Consider the following 20,620-nt stretch of genomic DNA (forward strand, 5'->3'; position numbering starts at 1 on the left):
AAAATCTTCCAAAGACCCGCCCCTAGCCCGTACCAAGGGGGAGTGCTGGATTCAACCTGGAATTATATCCAGGCATAATCAAATCTGAGAATCTTTACCTTCTCAAAAGTTTCGATCCGGAGATCCCATGCGGGTGGCATCCCGGATCTTCCCCTCTGAAAACGATTCAACTCCCAGATATCTCATATACCCAGATGGTCAACCAGGCCGCCTACCAGCTAAAAAACCCACCTCAATAGCTACCTATAACCTTTCTGAAACCCCCATGATTACGAAGGCCGCATTTGCTGCATTCACACTGGGTCCGATTTCCGACGTACGACGTCCGATATCCAATAGGAGAATTTGTTTTATATAAAACAATCTTTCTTTCCAGTGTGAATCCAGCAATTGCAACCAGATGATTATACATTTCTAGTTATACATTATATATTGTTTAACCAACTTTCTCAGCTGCGTCTTTGAGTATTCTGATACCCCGTGAACAAAATCCAAGAAGAACGTACATTTTGTTTGAATATTATAATCTGACAAAGTCCTTTGGTCTTCCATTTCTTTATAACACCCATAAGTCAAACTTTGTATAGATGGAAGAATTCCTAAAACAATAAAATGTTTTTTGTTATTTCAAAGTAATTAACATCAACCTCAATAAACATGTATATATTATTATACAGACTGTCCCGCATCGAGGGTCTGGCATGACATATCCTATAGTAATGAAGATATCTTTAGATCAATCTGCAAATTGATCTGTAGATATTCTCATTTCTATGTGATATACTATACCTGAGCGCGCGAATTTGAAGCAACTTGATTAATCAACTTTAAATGCTTCCCATTTAAAAACTATTTATAGCCTCGACATTTCAATGTTAGGATTTTCATCCCAAAATAATCTCATGAATGTGCCATTACCATATAATGCGTTCAGTATGAAACACCCTGTATATAGATTTTATCATGATTTTATCAATAGATATTTAGACTAGTATAAGTCATTTTTTTTATTAAAAAAATATAAAACTCGAGATAATTAATGTTTCTTTTACATAAAAATAATAAAAAATTATAAAACTTTTGTAAAATATATTTTAAATGTGCAAAATTAAATTATGCAATTTTATTCTTTTATTCTAATAACAAATCTAATAACAAACCTCATTTATAAGTTTAACATATAGTTATATATGTAACATATAACTACTCTCTCTTTCTTTCTCTCTTCTCAAAAGTAGATTAAAGTAGATATTTATATTAAACATTTTCTTACCTACTATAAAGTAAATTTCTTCCTTCACGATTTCTATTGTATCGGATTCCTCAACCTCGACAGTGATGGTATTTTCTCCAAAAATATTCACAAAGATCTGCATGATCCTGTAACATAATATCAACTGCATTAATTTAATGATTCTGTAACAGTATAAGTATTTATTTGATTTATCCATTAAATTTTACCATCAAAATCTATTGTTTCAAATATTTGTTGAAAAATTTCTTTCTTTTAATCAAAACCTTATCTACAATAATAATTAGATGTCAAAATGAAGAGGCTTGCCGAGCATCCCAAGTCATGTAAGCATAGAAGGAAACGAGTGGGCAGACCGGCTAGCTGACCCAGTAAACACAAGCTAACAGTAATATAACGTCAATGTTATAATTTCCTACTCAACAATGTAACTGCAATACAACATGCCTTGTACGTAACAATTATATTGTTGAGTGAGAAATTATAACATCAATGTTACTGCGTTACTTACGTTACTGTTACTTTGCATTTACTGAGAAAGAAGCCACAACTGAAGAAGAAAATAAAACGATTGAAATCCCGGTTTGGAACTTTAGATTTGTCTTTAAGAAAGAGACGTGAAACATGACCCAAGATACAATTATTAAAAAAGCCCAATATAAAGGAAGTTTCTATTTCCAAAACTTCTACAATAGGAAAAAAACCAAACCGTGGTTTAATAAAATAAATATGGAAAGATACTTCGTAACACTGGTAAACAGGATAAGAGCAAATCACTTCAATTTGAATGAATCTCTGGCCAGAAAGAAATACATCGAGCATGCGCGATGCGACTGTGGCAACGATTTGGAGAGCCTAGAGCACGTGATATGGAGATGCAGTAGGTACGATGACGCAAGAATCAAGATGGACGCTGAGCTCCGTGCGGCAAACATCACGGAAGAGCTGGACGTGTTAGAGTTAATCAAGAAAAAGGACTGGATGGCGAGGAGCGATGAAAGAAGGGGGGAGCTAGAAACAGCTTGATGGCGAGGGGCGATGAAGGAAGGAGAGAGTATGATGATCTCATCGACAAACAGTAGCTGTCTGAGATAGCTTCTGTTCGCCGATGAGATCATCATTGCCCCTCTTGCCGCTCGTTCCTCTCAGCATTTGTCCCTCTTGCCGCTCGCCCCTCTCTGCATTTGCCCCTCTTGCCGCTCGTCCCTCTTTGCGCATGAGGCAGTGATGCGATCTTTCCCACAGCGGTCCCGGCTTGGCTATGCTCGGCTGCCTCACACAACCTTACAGAAGCGCTACGTGTGCACACGGATACGTGACGTAGCGCTTCTGTAAGGTTGTGTGAGGCAGCCGAGCACAGCCGAGCCGAGACCGCTGTGGGAAAGATCGCATCACTGGCATGAGGTAACCTTCTCTCTAAGATCTTGGCAACATTCCTCTAATCAGAGGATAACCTTAAAAAAAAAAAAAAAAATTGCTGCCTCACGACAGCTCCATTGCTCTCCCATTTATTCCGACCGCCTACCAAATATCTAAACAAGCTTTACTACTTTTACAATTACGTTACGTATACTATAGATTGGAGTATATTGGAGCAATTAGGAGCATGTTGGTTGACGCCATTGCATCGTCCTCACTGTTCACGAGTGCGCCTCCGATAGCTCGGGGAGCGAATCTTGTTTCGTTATCACACCGACGGCTCGGAACACTAATCAGCTTGTGACTGATAGGTGCCGGTAGAATCAGACTGAACGACAATTGACGTGAAGTTCTTTAATGAGCAAAGTCACTTAATTACCACGTACATTTTACGCGGATCGCGAAGACCTGTAATCGCGCGGACTCCGTTCTGACTCCCACACGACTTAATACTCGCTCGCACGTTTCCCGCATTCGACTGACTGGTCTCTCGTTCGGAGCGCGCTCCGGAACGTTGGTCCTTTTCTAACGAAAAGGAGATGGATCCACGAATGACAATTGTCAATAGATCTCGCGATCTAATTAGGCCTATCAGGAGCGACCAGCAGTGCGAACGTCGTTGCTGTGCAAACAATGCTGTTTGTCATGTAGGCCAATGTTTTGATCATCGGCATCAACAATTACCGGCTGACTATGTCCTTCGACAAGGCCTTGATGCTTCTAGAAGGTTCGCACTGCTGCTCGCGAACATACCGCCCGCCTTGCACTCTCCGGGTGCAACATAAGACGTGGCAAACGAGAGACTTGGTCCTTGAATTTATCGGAGTCTGGGTACAAGTACATAGTATGATTTACACGCTACTTACAGTCAGTATCGTCGCGGTCGAACGGGATAGGCAATCGACATACCTGTACTATTGGTCGGCGCAATTCTGAGTTCGCAGTGCGTAGCGTGACTACCCTTACAAGGCCATCGGAGCCGGGGTGAGTCTCTACGATGCGCGCGAGTTTCCACTGCGTAGGTGGAAGTAATTTGTCCTTGAGGAGGACAAGCTCGCCGATTCGCGCATTGGCTTGCGCGTCCGTCCATTTGGATCGCGTCTGCAGCGAGTGCAGATATTCCTGCGACCAGCGACGCCAAAATGACTCTTCCATTTCGCGGACATGCTGCCATCGCGATAACGTTCCGGGATTCGCTCCGGCGACAGATTCCTCCGGCACGGCGAGGAGCGGTCAGCCTATTAGAAAATGACCGGGCGTTATCGCGGCAAGATCCGATGGATCGTCAGACTGAGCGGCCAATGGTCGTGAGTTCAAACACGCTTCTATTTTGCATAGCAAGGTGACGAACTCCGCGCGCGAGAGCGTGCGCGCGCCCGCGATGCGTTTAAAATGGAGTTTGAAGCCCTTCACGGCCGCTTCCCACAGGCCGCCGAAATGCGGCGCGGCGGGAGGAGAAAAGTGCCAAGAAATTTTGTCATTAACGACAGACGCTCGCAGCTCTTCGTCGTTATTTATCGATTTCCATGCTCGATACAGTTCGCGGTCAGCGCCTTGGAAATTCGTGCCGTTGTCGCTATGGACATGAGTCGGGAGTCCACGTCGGCTAGTGAAACGAGAAAAGGCCGCTAAAAACGCTGAGGTGGAGTAGTCTTCCACACATTCTAAGTGAACGGCCTTAGTGACGAAGCAGACGAATACTGCTACGAAGTGCTTGTAAGTGCGCTGACCGCGCGCTGCATGCGTGGTTACAAGAAATGGACCGGCATAATCAAGACCGACGCTGGAGAACGGTGGAGCCGGGTTAACGCGGCGTGCCGGAAGGGCCGCCATTTTCTGATTTAACGGTTTCGCACGGTTACGCACGCAGATAACGCAGTTCCGAATGTGCTGTTTCACTAGCGAACGAGCGGAGATGATCCAATATTGTTGGCGGAGAACGCGGAGTGTTAATTGCGTCCCGCCGTGCAATGTCACTTTATGAGCCTTACTAATGAGCAGGCGTACGACCCTATGATCGGCTAAAATAATAGGATGCCTTTCGGCGTAACTAAGAAAGGCGCGTTCTAATCGCCCGCCGAGACGGAGCAGTTTATCCTCCCCAATGAAAGGCTGAAGAGCCTTCAAACGACTGGAGCGATGGATCGAGCCAGTTTTTTGCAGCGACTCTAATTCGAGAGCGAATTGTGAGGTCTGCACGGTAGTTAACCAGAAGAGCTCCGCGTTCTTCAGTTCTTCGCACGTGAGAGTTGATTCAAAGTTTCCGTGCGCTGTATGTCGCGCCCTTAATTTGGCAATGAATTTTTTAGCGTTCGCGGTAGCGCGAACGAGTAAAGTCCATGTCGAGTAAGTGTCTGGAAGATCCCACTCTGGATCCCCGTTTACATGCTGAACGGAGGCGCGAGCGGCTTCCGTCAGAATAGTGCGGGTAGCGCCTTCACGCTTGGTTTGATCTGGCCAAGCGGGGGAGGGTTGACGAAGCCACAGAGGGCCATTCCACCACAGGGGGTGTGTCTTGAGATCGCTCGTAGAAATTCCTCGAGACGCACAATCAGCTGGGTTTTGCTCTGACGGGACGTGATTCCATTTTATCGTCGGGTTGACCGATTGAATCTCTGACACGCGATTCGCCACGTATGTTTTCCAACGCGAAGGATGTTGTGACACCCACGCTAGGGCGACGGTGGAGTCGGTCCATCCGTATCGGGGAACGTATCCGTAATCGAGCGCCGTTGAGACCCACGTGATTAGTCGGCTCAGCAACACAATCGCGTTCAACTCCAATCGAGGTATGCTGATTGTTTTAATCGGCGCGACTTTCGTCCTCGCGACGAGTAAGTGCGTGCGAATTTCAGAGAAGCTATGAATGACACGAAGGTAGACGGCGGCCGCGTAGGCGCGCGTGGAAGCGTCCGCAAACCCGTGAATCTCTACCCCTAAGTTCTCGTGATGACGCCCGACCCACCGTGGGATTCGGATCTCGAACAATTGCGTGAGTTGTTCGCGATAATCGACCCATCTGGTCTGAATGTCCGTCGGGAGTGGATCGTCCCATTCAAGCCGAGCTAACCACAGTTCTTGCATAAGAACTTTCGCGGTGATTACGACCGGCGCGACCCATCCGAGTGGGTCGTATAATTTGGCGACACATGATAGTACTGATCGTTTCGTCGTTGACTCATTCCGATCGTCAGTGACCGTGAATTGAAAGAAATCGTCGCGCGGCTGCCATGTCAACCCGAGAATCTTTTGTATTCCGGTTTCCTCGAAGGACAGCTGTTTCGCGTTAATGATTTCGGCGGGTAGATCCCGAAGTGCGTCCGGTGTGTTCGCGCTCCATTTACGTAACGGAAATCCGCCACAATTCATCATTGCAATCAGCTGATCGCGTGTCTCGATGAGCTCCGCGACGGTATCCGCTCCGATGAGCACATCATCTACGTAGATGTATTTGTCTAACACCGCGGCGGCCTTAGGAAATCGTGATCCCTCGTCAGCCATTAGCTGACGTAGTACGCGCATCGCCAAGTATGGCGCTGACGCGGTGCCGTAGGTAACCGTAAGAAGACGGTAACTGTGTGGTGATTCTGCGCCCGGCGGCTGCCACAATATACGCTGATAATCAGCGTCAAGCGTATGAATGCGGATTTGCCGGAACATCTTCTCGATGTCCGCAGAGCAAACCACCTTGAACATTCTCCATCGCAAGAGGATTGCAGCGAGATCTTGTTGAAGTTTCTGACCGATCAATAGATGGTCGTTCAAGGACGTGCCGTTCGACGTACGACACGAAGCGTTGAAGACTACCCGTAACTTGGTAGTCGTGTTTGTTGCCCGCAACACGGGGTGGTGCGGAATGTACACCGGCAGACGCGTTGGATCTTCGCTGAGCGGAACCATCTCCAAGTGCGAGAGGTTTTCGTACTCCGTCAGGAAGTGAGCGTACTCTGTCGCAATCTCGGGATGTCGCTTTAATCGCGACTGGAGTCGGACGAGCATCCGCTCGGCGATCGCGCGGGACGCACCGATTTCAGGCGGCGTGTCCGTTTTGAAGGGAAGCCGGACCGTGTAACGGCCGGAATCGTCTCGCGAGTGAGTCGCGAGAAAGAAATTTTCGCACTTCTCCTCGTCGGCTGTCAACCGAGAGGACGACGACGGGATGTCCTCGTCCGTCCAGAATCTCTGAAGCAGAACGTCGATAGGAGCATCCGAAGTAACATTATTTACTGCGGCGGCCGCGACAGAAGACCTGGTCGGTCCTGTGGGCCCCGAGATGATCCACCCGAGAGCGGTGGCTTGAGCGGTCGGAGAGCCTGTAGGCCCTTGACGCAAATCATTGCGAAGCAATGTTCCGTACAGATCCGCGCCTATCAATAGATGTATTGGATGGCGGGATGACGGATCCGGATCTGCCAGCTGCAGATCGCGCAAATGCGACCACTCGTGAAGCGGTCGCATGCGGGAAGCCGCGTACGCCGTGATTCTTTGGTATGAGTACGCGAGAAGAGAGAAAGCGGGCTTATCCGCGAAGCGCGATGAAAGTTTCAATTGAACGCACGAGCGCGCTGAGCCGCTGTATTTCTCCCCAAAACATCGAATCGGCAAATTTACTTGATACCGTCTGGTTCGCAATAACTGACAGAAAGCTTCCGAGATGAAGCTGAAGGTCGACCCTTGGTCGAGTAGCGCGCGTGTTTGGAAGGTGCGACCTTCCGCGGTCTTTACGCTAACCCACGCGGTCGCTAGTAAAACAGCACCGGGACCGGACGGTTCCGGTGCGACGGACTGCACTGTCGCAGCCTCTGAGTTCTTTGAATCGTCTTGATTCGCGGGCTTAACAACGTCGGAAGCGGACGTTGTTCCGTGTGGTTCGCTTGACGGAGCCGTGTCGCGATGCAGCGTAGAGTGATGCGCGCGCTTACATCGGAAGCAACGCGACGTCGTGGGGCACTTTGACGAAAAATGCCCGTTTCGCAAACAATTGCAGCATAACTTATGCCTTTTGACGGTTTGCCATCGCGAATCAATCGGTTGGCTTAGGAACGAGGGGCACTTGTGCAACGCATGAGTTCCGACGCACTTCGCGCATTTACCGCTATTCACTGTATGAACCGATCCACGAAGTCTTTCATTTCGCGCGGAAGGAGTCGATCCTTCCGTATATTTTGGCGGTGCCGTTAGTCCGCGAACTCGATTCGTCATAAAATCTGAAAGATCGCGATAAGTCGGACAATCCTTGAAATCTCCACGCCGGAGGTTCCACTCACGCCGCGTGCTATCGCTAAATTTTCGGGAAATTATATAAACGAGCAGGTCGTCCCACGTGTCGACGGGACGGCCCATGCACGCGAGTGCAGCAAGCGAGGCAGACGCGGTGTCGCGAAGATTTTTCAGCTCGGCGGCGCTTTCGGAACGCATGGCAGGCATGTCCGTGAACGCTCGTATGTGCGCGGTCACTATCGCGAACGAGTTGTCGTATTCATCCACTAGCAGTCGCCATGTCGCATCGTATCCCGATTCGGAAATTTGAATGTTATTAATTAATCGGGCGGCGTCTTCCGCGACGCACGCCTTCAGATAGTGCAGCTTCTGAATGGCTGTCAAAGAATCGTTATCGGCAATTAAGGTTTCGAAAATACCTTTGAAATTCGCCCATTCCGTGAGCTTTCCGTTAAATTTTGGCAGATTGATGCGTGGCAACTGCATGGGAGCCGCAGCGGTCGCGTCGCGACAAGACGAGTCGGTACTCGTATTCTTATATTCTACTTGTTGTCCACTAAACTTGCCAAACGCCTCGTGGAGATGATCAACCGCCTCGTGGTAGGCCTCCTCTGCAGCCAGAAATTCCTGATCCTTGAAGTAACCGCATGTCCGTCGCTCCTCGTCGGACGCTGTGTTGTGTGTCGAAAGACCACAACGTAATAATTATAGGTTAATTAGGCAATAACAATAATAAACATTTAGAAGGCCATTAATCGAGGCCACTTCTCGAGAATCCTGTGACAAAAGTTATTTAATTATTAAACAATTAGGCGCTGACGCGAGCACTCGTTCTTAGAAGCCCGAGTGTCACTTGCGTCTAAAGTAGGTTAAACAGATCAGCATTTTGGTAACACAATGGATCGATATAGTTCAAGTCTCATTGTGTTCCGAATACTGATCCGTATAAATTAAGGCGGCACACAAGGCGCCGCGGGTTTTTATCAGCAAAGTTCCGGACGAAGCACGACACGTCGCGTACACGCGTAACCACGGTAGTACGGTCGCCGAATAAGTGAGGTGACAAGTGTAATAAGAAGATACCAAATAAAAGCTATTCTATATATATATTCAGAAGTGCTTAATTATTCTACACTCTCCGAGCCAAAGCCCCCTTGACCAGCACGGCGAATCCCGAATCTATACGCAGCGCCTACCGCTACCATAGTAGGCGCAACAAATTGGTGGCAGCGGTGGGATTCGCCATCTTTACCGTTTACCTGGATGTTCTGAATACCCTGATGATCTGGGCACGGCTGCAGCTGGACCAAGAAGCCTAACTCGAAAAGTTAGAAGCGCAGGCGCCAGAGCTAAAAACAACGCAAAACGAAAGTTAAAGTGTTGAAACTGGTGACCAAGAAAGTGACAAGGCCGAAGCAACCCGCAGCAGCAAACAGCAGAGGGACAGCATGAGCCTAGCAGAACGCCGCAGGAGCTGAATCAGCGCAACCTGAGCAGAGCGGCCTTATCGCAGAGACGAACCGCGACCTGCCTCAACAGCCGACAGCCGGACGCAGAAGACAGCCCGACGCAACGGCACGAGCAGCGATTCAACATGCGAGCGATAATAATTCTGTAAGTTACTGACAAAAAATTGTACACTAAAAGTTAAGCGGCGTTAATGTCCGAGGAACGCGATAACCCCAACGTGCAACTTAATCGATCCTGGCTATTCAGCAGCCAGGGCCAACGAGCGATAAGCGCACTTATAAACCCGAGTCAGGGAACACAGCGTGCGACACGCGGAAATCGCGAACTCGAAACACAGAGTTCTAGTACCGAAAACGCGAGCGAGAATCCGGAAGTCCACGAGAATATAGAAGTAAATCGACACTACTCTTTCGGGGAAATAGATACTAGTCTAATACCCGAAAGCGAGGATAGGGAAACGCGTCGAAACAGACAAATAGGCAGTAGAACACCGAGTCGCGCGTCAGCAAATAGCGAGTCCGAACTGACCTCATACGATAGCAGTATATTCGATCCGCGCGAGATAAGATACCGGAGCACGATGGCCCAAGCACCGCGCAACATAACTGCCAGCGCGATAGACGAGGATATAGAATCGTTACGCGAACAACTAAGTAACGAGGGCGAAGAGACCGTAATAGAGGCTGGAACGCATAGAAATCGCGAAACTGAGCAAATGGAAATAATGGTCGAATTTATGAGCGACATGCGAGTTCAACTACAAGGGATACAGGAACACTTCCACACGCAAATACTACGCTTACAAGAGCAGTTCGTCGATCTACAAGAACAGCAACGCGATATAAGAAACACGATCCGACCAGTCGCGTTCGGGCCTGATAATAGGGCACAGGTTTCACCACGACGTGTAACAGAGACGAACGTGACATACGGACGTGGCCCATCCGATATACGAAGTAGGTCCCTACCCGCGACCAGCTACATGCAATTAAAAGAGGCGCGGAGTATAATACCGGAAATTGACGGTACCTCGCAGCACAAAATTCAAGAATTTTTAAGCGCAAGCACATATGCAATGGAAAGCATAAATCCTACAGAAGAGTCACAGTTACTCAAGGCCATATTGTGCACTAAGCTAAAGGAAAAGGTCATGCTCGATTTCCAGACGCGAAACATACAAACGTTCGCGGAACTGAAGCAAGAACTCGAGGTATGCTATACGACCCGTAAAAGCATTGCTCACCTGCAGTTAGAGTTTAACACACTCAAGCAAAAGCAGGGGGAGGGCGCTCAAGCATATGGCCTGCGAGTGGATCAGCTCGCAATGAAACTCTATGAGTCAACGATTGAAGGCAAGGGACACACCGTGGCCGAAAAGAACACGATTAAGGGAACAATACAAGGCCAGGCCCTGCAAAATTTTCAATTAGGATTGCAGGAGGACATAAAAATAATAGTCCGATCGCGGAACTACAGCAATCTGCAAGAGGCGATAGCAGTGGCTGCCTCAGAAGAAAAAATGAGAGGCCCAAACGTAATGAATAAGCCTAATTACAAAGCGGTAGGTACCACGCGAGAAAAACCACCGCAATGTGCAAAATGTGGCAAATGGGGCCACCACGGACGCGAATGCCGCACAAGTCGCTTCGCTAACCGATTCAACTTACCCAAGGCGGACGGACAAAGAGTAAACGCTCTTGAAAAATATTGCAAGCATTGCAAAAAGACAGGACACTTGCGCGACGAGTGTTGGCTGCTAAACGGCCGACCCGAAAAGGGGGCCAACTCAAACGATAATGTACGCCCAAGAGCCATTAAATACACTAAAAGTGATAAGGGCAAGGGCGACGATAGCGACAACGAGAGCGAGGTCACTGCCAAGAGAACAGCTCGACCAGCAAAAACTCTACAAGTCGCACATACTGATAAAATAGCGCAAACAAACACGGATTTGGATCTGATTAAAATCCCTGTTAAAGAAACAAAAGGAGAAATATCTACCATGCTAGTGGATACCGGCGCTACATTAACATTAATAAAGTTAGAACATCTGAAGGGAGAAACGCTAATCTATGACGAAAAAATTACATTAATTGGCGCCACCGGAAGAAAAACGGAAACTTTGGGGATAATTGAAGCCAATATACCCATGCGCAACAAGCGCATAAGACACAAGATACATGTAGTGGGAGATGATTTCCCCATAACACATGAAGGAATTCTGGGCGCAGATTTTTTGAAACGGCATGTGACGCATTGGGAGTACCCCACTAAGCGATTAACCATAGGAGAAACTACATTCAAGCTGTTTCCTTATAAGAAAATAACATTGGCACCACGAAGTGAAACAGTCGTGCAGGCCACGACAAGCGAAAACGCTCTAGGAGTCGTGCACGTATTGGAGACACGACCAGGGGTGATCATCGGCGGTTGTTTAGTAAACGCCAGTGACTATAGCTGTCCCGTAAGCGTAATAAACACCACCGACGAAGAGATCGAAATACAAGCCCCACACGTCGATATTGAGCCCATAGAAAATAAGGTGGAAGCACAAATCTTAACCACCGGAAAATGCAAAGAGGAAGATACAGTACCTTTATCGCGTATTGGAAAAATAAAGAAGTCAATAAGGACCGAGCATATGAATTGCGAAGAAGAAAAAGCAATATTGGCAATCTGCGAAAAATACAGTGACATATTCCATTTGGACGGAGAACCCCTGACCTGCACCGAGGCACTGCAACACGAGATCGTAACTCGCCGGTACGGCACCCGCGAATACGCGACCGTATAGATTACCGGAGAAGCATAAGGCCGAAGTAAATAGACAGGTACAGGAAATGCTAAGAAACGATATCGTACGTCCAAGCTCGAGTCAATGGAACGCACCACTTTTGGTGGTACCGAAGAAAACAGACGCTTCGGGAAAACCTAAAATGCGAGTCGTGGTCGATTTCCGAAAATTAAACAACCTAACAGTCGGAGACTCTTTTCCACTGCCAAATATAACAGATATTTTGGACCAACTAGGGAATTCGAAATATTTTACAACGTTAGATCTGGCATCGGGCTATCATCAAATACCCATGGCAGACAGAGATAAGCAAAAAACGGCTTTTTCAACGCCCTACGGGCATTATGAATTTAATCGGATGCCGTTCGGGCTAAAGAATGCCCCGGCAACGTTTCAAAGATTAATGAATACTATTCTGGCGGGCATACAAGGAATACGGTGTCTGGTCTATTTAGACGACATCGTGATATACGGCGCTAGTTTAGAAGACCACAACCGACGACTATTAGAAGTATTACAAAAAATACGCGACAATAATCTGAAATTACAGCCGGACAAGTGTGAATTTCTTAGAAAAGAAGTGGCATATTTAGGACACATAATTACCGAACACGGAATTATGCCTGACCCTGGAAAAATCCAGGCAGTAAAGAATTTCCCTACGCCAAAACGAGTCAAGGATGTGCAATCATTCATAGGACTGGCGGGCTATTATAGACGATTTATCGAAAATTTTTCGAAAATAGTCAAACCACTCACGAAATTGATTAGAAAGGGAGTAAAATTCGAGTGGACACAAGAGCAGCAAAGAGCTTTTGACAATCTAAAGGAGAAATTAATTACCGCTCCCGTCTTGCAGTATCCAAATTTTAACGATGAATTTATACTGACTACCGACGCATCGGATTTCGCGATAGGAGGTATCTTGTCACAAGGAGTGATAGGACAAGACCGACCAATAGCTTATGCTAGTAGAATTCTTTCTCGTGCAGAACAAAATTATAACACGACGGAAAAAGAATTACTCGCGATTGTGTGGGCGGTCAAACATTTTCGACCGTACCTATACGGGACCAAATTTAAAATTGTCACCGACCATAAACCGCTAATTTGGTTGTTTAACGTGACAGATCCAGGATCTCGTCTAATTAGATGGAGACTGAAATTGGAAGAGTACGACTATGAAATCGTACACAAAGCCGGAAAGTACAATACAAATGCTGACGCACTAAGTCGCAACGTCGCTCACGATATACATATAATCGACAAGGAGAAAGAGAGTGACGAAGAGGAAGAAGAAAGAGATAGCGAAAAAGAGATAAAAAGGTACACGGAGGAAGAGAAACAGCAAATATTGTATGAGTATCATGATGCACCGATAGGCGGGCATCAAGGCGTGCAACGCACCATAAATCGAATCCGTTTGACTCACAATTGGAGAGGGTTAACAAAAGACGTAGAACGATACATTGCCAAATGCGAGCATTGCCAAAAGAATAAATTAAAACGGCGAAGTAAAGCGCCAATGATTATTACCGATACTCCGGATAGGCCATTCGAAAAATGCGCACTAGATATAGTAGGACCGTTAACCGTAACTCTAACCGGAAACAAATACGTACTAACATTCCAAGATCATTTCACGAAACTGAGCAAGGCAATGCCCATCGAAAATCAGGAAGCTGGTACAGTAGCGAAGGCATTCGTTACAAAAATAATTTTGGAATACGGAGTGCCTGATAAAATTCTCACCGACCAAGGAACGAATTTTATGAGCGAAGTGTTTAAGAGCACTTGCAAACTGTTAAAAATTGAGAAGATTCGTACAAGCGCGTACCACCCGGAAAGTAACGGCGCGCTCGAAAGATCGCACAGGACACTAGCAGAGTACTTGCGACACTACATAAACGGAGATCAGACCGATTGGGACGAATGGCTGCCCTACGCGATGTTCACATACAATACTACACCACATACAGCGACAGGCTATACGCCATTCGAACTGTTGTACGGACACCAGGTTACGCTCCCTACGGCCCTGACATGTCCTCCGAAATTAACGTATACGTATGATGACTACGTATTCGAGTTCAAAGAAAGATTGCGCGCAGCACACCAGGTAGCGAAAGCGAACATGCAAGAGGAGAAAGCAAAATCAAAAGAATGCTACGACAAAAAGGCTAATATAAGCACGTTTAGAGCAGGCGACAAGGTATTGCTATACGATGAAACACTGCGCCGTGGACGCTCTAAGAAATTAGAATCTTTATGGAGAGGACCGCATACAATAATTAAACAAAATTCCGACGTGAATTACACTATAAAAGCGGGGAGGAAAAGCATGGTCGTTCATGCGAATCGTTTAAAATTATTTGTGGAACAATAAACACTTACCTCTCCGCCTCTCCTTGCTTCTCCATGCACTTTATCATATGCGCTACCGGCACACCAAACCAGAAAAACCCCCGGAGAAAACTTGGGGGCAACTCTCCCTCGAACTTCGCCGTCACGTCTATTAAATCCTTGCGAAGCGGGAAAGGCTTCCGCGGTAGACGGAGGCGAAACACGCGCCGCGTTCCCGCGATCGTATCAGACTCAACGAGGAAGGTCTCATTCATCGTCGCGAATCGAAACAGTACTAAACTACGCGCCACTCGCTCTATAACGACCCACCGGTAAAAAAAAAAAAAAAAAAAATGCTCATTCATATCCAATGTAACTTTATAACCACCTGATAACAGGTATCTAATTCTCCGGGAAGCGCTTGCGACGCAACCTGAGACAAACCTACCCGTCACCGTGGACCGATTCCAGCAAGAGCCTGGGTTATATTTCGAGGAGATTGGAGACCTGAACATTATAGACTCTACCTAGAAACTAGTAATCAAACTCGAAATATCGTCGTTAGGTCAGCGTCATGAGCATATCAGAGAATGGGTCGAGCGAGCCGAAAGCGCGAGGGACACGATACATCCGAATCGTCCAGAGAAAAGCAAATTCGCGAATCTGTTAGAATTAATAAAGAAAGATGAAGTTAGATTAGCTGCACTAATAGACAGATTAAACAGTATCTATAAGGATTCATCAAATAGAAAGCGCGGACTGATTAACGGAATAGGTTCGCTAGCTAAATCGTTATTCGGCACTATGGACGCCGACGATGAAAAACAAATAAACGAACAACTGATGCTAATACAAAGTAACCAGAAGACGCTTACGCACGTAACGCATAACCAATTAAAAGTATTAAATACTACAATAGCGCATATCAGTGATTTAGAAGAAACCATCGAACAGAATAACGAAAGATTATACGATCTAGATAAGCGTATCTACAGCGGCACATTGTTAATTATCAAAAGCGAAGAAATAAACGAATATTATACTATTATTAATAAAATGTTAACCGATTTACAACGTGACGTACAGAACGTATATGACTACTTGTCCTACGCTACACACGGAATTATACACCCTAGGTTAGTTCCGGTAGAGCAAATTTTTAGCGAATTGCGAGCGATAACGCCACACTTGCCTCAAGGGACGCACTTCCCCTTTGCCCTCGAAAATAGTGGATGGCCGTTACTAGAGAAATTGACCACTGTTAACGCATATTATGCGAACGACACTGTGTACACTATATTAAGATTTCCACTTGTATCTTATCCTAAATATAAGTTAATAAAGATAATTCCTCTACCTGTCCATAACCATGGCGAACACTATTTACCTTTACGGAAATAAACCAACATGTAATTGCCGTTAATCTGGAATTACCCTCCTATGTAACCATGACGGTAGAAAATTTAAGTAAGTGTGTAAAAATCGTAAATCAGTATATTTGTAAACCAGACAGTCCAGTATACTCTATAAATCAGAGAGCACTCTGTGAAGTACAGTTGTACGCGGGATTAGCGAAAGAAAATGCGTGCGACGTTAGATATATTAAATCTAACCAAACGATTTGGATAGCTCTAAGCAAAGAAAATTCATGGCTGTATTCGACTAATAAAGAACAGGAAATAATTATACAGTGCAAAAATAAAAGGGATATGCGAATCAAAATCGAACGCACCGGTAGAATTACATTAGTAAATAATTGTAAAATAATTACGACGGACATGACCATCAGGACTTTAACGTCAACAAGTGACACTAGCATTCAAGCCTTTTTGCCGAAATTTAATTTAACTCTAATAAAAGAGACGGTCATAAATAAGCCAGAGGAGGCAATCAGACCAATAAAATTAAAGAAAATCATCCAGAGCCCTAAGGAACTCATGGATTTAGGAAGAGAAATAAAAGAAATTAACAAGGAATTAGAAGAAAGTAATGTTGTGCAATTCAAAAAGCCAATATTTATTTATCCTATGGTCACAAGTTCTGTAGCCATCGTAGTTATTGTGTTAACTCTATTAATAGGAATGGTAATTGTTCTAGCAAAAAGAAAAAGGGAAACTCGAGAACTCTCGCAACCCCGGAATGCGTAAAATTGTAAATCATTATAACATGCACTACTCAGGCTACTACTGAGACAACTGCACTAAACAAACGAAAACTTCGTACCTCCGTTTTCTTCTTTTAACGGGGGAGGGATGTTGTGTGTCGAAAGACCACAACGTAATAATTATAGGTTAATTAGGCAATAACAATAATAAACATTTAGAAGGCCATTAATCGAGGCCACTTCTCGAGAATCCTGTGACAAAAGTTATTTAATTATTAAACAATTAGGCGCTGACGCGAGCACTCGTTCTTAGAAGCCCGAGTGTCACTTGCGTCTAAAGTAGGTTAAACAGATCAGCATTTTGGTAACACAATGGATCGATATAGTTCAAGTCTCATTGTGTTCCGAATACTGATCCGTATAAATTAAGGCGGCACACAAGGCGCCGCGGGTTTTTATCAGCAAAGTTCCGGACGAAGCACGACACGTCGCGTACACGCGTAACCACGGTAGTACGGTCGCCGAATAAGTGAGGTGACAAGTGTAATAAGAAGATACCAAATAAAAGCTATTCTATATATATATTCAGAAGTGCTTAATTATTCTACACTCTCCGAGCCAAAGCCCCCTTGACCAGCACGGCGAATCCCGAATCTATACGCAGCGCCTACCGCTACCATAGTAGGCGCAACAGCTGTCTGGATGAGTTTAACTTGAAGACGCCTACAGTCGTCCCAGAGTTTCTCCAGCGCGGATAGCCGGCCCCGGACTTTGGATTCCGTGAGGTTGACCTTAGCCGTTTTCTTGAAATTCGGAAGAGTGCGGCGGATCGCTGCGATCACCTCCTGCTGCTCGGCAATCAAGCCCGTCGTCGCGTCCGTCATAGTCAAGGACGTACGATCAACTGGAGGGTTCACCTTTGGCCACTGTGTCCCAATGTGGTCGAGATCTCACGCCGCGGGATTATTCGTACGAGCGTGAGTCAGCCGTATGAGTTACAGTAAGCCGCAGTTTGAGAGAGACGCAGCGACCGACGTAACAGCGGATTACTCGCGCGAATCTCGCGTTCGAGAGAAAGACCCACTGGTGCAAGCGAGACACTGATATTCGCGTGCACGGCACGAAAGCGAGCGAGAGAGTCACAGGTGAGAGCGAGACGCACGAATACTTCCGTTCACTGCGCGAGAGCGAGCAAGAGTGTCACAGTTGCGAGTGAGACGCACCAACACTTGCGTTCACTGCGCGAGAGCGAGTGATGGTTATGAGTGCGAGCGAGACGAGTCGTGGTTTCGGAGGCGCGAGCGGGCAATGCGTCACTGGAGCCTGCGGGGCGCCCTGCACGGCACTATCACGGCTGACGTGAAAAGAGAAGGAATTGTCGTACCGCGTGGTCTGTTCACTGAAGCGAGTGAGACAAACAGTTGAGAGCGCGCTCCGGAACGTTGGTCCTTTTCTAACGAAAAGGAGATGGATCCACGAATGACAATTGTCAATAGATCTCGCGATCTAATTAGGCCTATCAGGAGCGACCAGCAGTGCGAACGTCGTTGCTGTGCAAACAATGCTGTTTGTCACGTAGGCCAATGTTTTGATCATCGGCATCAACAATTACCGGCTGACTATGTCCTTCGACAAGGCCTTGATGCTTCTAGAAGGTTCGCACTGCTGCTCGCGAACACTCACCAATAAAAATCTTGAATTTATAGTAAAATAGTGATTAATCCGCGTTGGATCAAAATCCGTTCAATCGAAAACGCTATATGTATTCTCAATTTTTGCCACATCACAAATATATAATCATATAAAGCAACAACACTACAAATTGAAAAAATTCGACGCCTTTTGTAACAAACCACCGAAATAAATGCAAAAGCATGAAATTAAAGCTATTTTTGTATTTAATTTGCGTAAAATTGATAAAAGACTTACCTCTCGTAGTAGAACAGTACAGAATTGAAAATAATCCAGATTAAATAGAAACAAATTCAGATTTGTATGATGCGTTGTTCTCAACGTAACCGTCGCAAGCAAATAAGGTCGGCGTCACATAGAACCCATAATCCTAGAGACCCTAAAAAGAGAGACTCGCCAACTCGTCACGTAACTGTTAGTGGACTCTGATTGGCTGGTGTATGGATCGCACATTTGTGCCCCGTGTGCACCATAAAGCTACACTGAACTACACTATGGCCGGTATTCATAAGGTCTGTTCTTTATAGCTGAACTGGCTGCACTAGTTCAGAGTTTATCTTTTTCTTTCCATATTGAAAGGAGAAAGATAAACTCTGAACTAGTGCAGCCAGTTCAGCTATAAAGAACAGACCTCTTATGAATACCGGCCATAGTGTAGTTCAGTGTAGCTTTATGGTGCACACGGGGCACAAATTTGCGATCCATACACCAGCCAATCAGAGTCCACTAACAGTCACGTGACGAGTTGGCGAGTCTCTCTTTTTAGGGTCTCTACGTAATCCGTAATCCGCACCGGAAGTCCGCAAAAGTTACTAGGGATTGCGTCTGTCTGTATTTTAGATATTTCATGTATGAATGTTCCCTCAGGGTGCCATCACATAGGCCGGCGTCACATAGAACCCGTAATCCGTAATCCGCACCGAAAGTCCGCAAAAGTTACTAGGGATTGCGTCCGTAACGTTACGTGTGTTTTTTCTCCTTGTGTCCCATGGAGCCGTAAATACACACGTAACGGTATTACTATTTTTTATTTAACAGATTATAATTGTTTATTTGTATTTTATTCATAAGAAAACTACAGAATATATTATAATTTTAACAAAAATTTTAATTAAATCGTCAAATTTAGTTAAATAAATAAAATTAAAAAAAGCATTACTAGTAATAACTAGTAACTTTTAGTAACTTTTACGGAAATTTCATGGAATTACGGCTCCATGGGACACAAGGAGATAAAACACACGTAACGTTACGGACGCAATCCCTAGTAACTTTTGCGAACTTCCGGTGCGGATTACGGATTACGGGTTCTATGTGACGCCGGCCATACAGTCCGTAATTCGTAATCCGCACCGGAAGTCCGCAAAAGTTACTAGGTATTTCGTCCGTAACGTTACGTGTGTTTTTATCTTCTTGTGTCCCATGGAGCCGTAAATACAGTCGTAACGATAGTGCTATTTTTTATTTAACAAATTATAATTATTTATTTGTATTTTATTCATAAGAAAACTACAGAATATATTATGATTTTAACCAAAGTTTTAATTAAATCGTCAAATTTAGTTAAATAAATAAAATTAAAAAAAGCATTACTAGTAATAACTAGTAATTTACAGTAACTTTTACGGAAATTTCATGGAATTACGGCTCTATGAGACACAAGGAGATAAAAACACACGTAACGTTACGGACGAAATACCTAGTAACTTTTATGTACTTTCGGTGCGGATTACGGATTACGGGCTGTAGCTGCGTTCGGCATTGCAAATCAGAGACATCCGTTTGCTCTTTTACCTAGAAAATCTATACGTATACATGACGAAACTATAGATTTTCAAGGTGAAAGAGCAAACGGATGCCTCCGATTTGCAATGCCAAACGCAGCTTGTATGTGACGGCACCCTGACGCCGGCTTATTTCTGTCTGTTTAGAACCAAGATCTATAGAAAGAAGGTTACCTCATGCGCAAAGAAGGACGAGCGGCAAGAGGGGCAAATGCAGAGAGGAGCAAGCGGCAAGAGGGGCAATGATGATCTCATCGGCGAACAGAAGCTATCTCAGACAGCTACTGTTTAGGCCATCACACACAAAATGACATAACTGAATATGCATAGCATAAGACCGTCTCGACCAATGAGCATGCTATGTAAATCAATATGGCGCCTTTATGCTATATGTTCATTGGTCGAGACGGTCTTATGCTATGCATATGCAGTTATGTCATTTTGTGTGTGATGGCCTTTTGTCAATGAGATCATCATGCTCTCCCCTTCCTTCATCGCCTCTCGCCATCAAGCTGTTTCTAGCTCCCCCCTTCCTTCATCGC

The 20,620-nt window shown here is 45.5% G+C and overlaps 1 long non-coding RNA gene across 1 annotated transcript; it reads right to left on the bottom strand.

The window, feature by feature from the left end:
• Window positions 1-768: 768 nt before the first annotated feature.
• Window positions 769-18,893, bottom strand: LOC136999620 (uncharacterized). Its single transcript, XR_010889936.1, has 2 exons — window positions 18,532-18,893; window positions 769-1,380 (listed from the first exon to the last, which is right to left on the bottom strand). It is a non-coding gene; the product is annotated as an uncharacterized lncRNA (long non-coding RNA).
• Window positions 18,894-20,620: the final 1,727 nt, after the last annotated feature.

Source organism: Linepithema humile, chromosome 4 (genome assembly GCF_040581485.1).
Source record: "Linepithema humile isolate Giens D197 chromosome 4, Lhum_UNIL_v1.0, whole genome shotgun sequence".
Taxonomy (NCBI): domain Eukaryota; kingdom Metazoa; phylum Arthropoda; class Insecta; order Hymenoptera; family Formicidae; genus Linepithema; species Linepithema humile.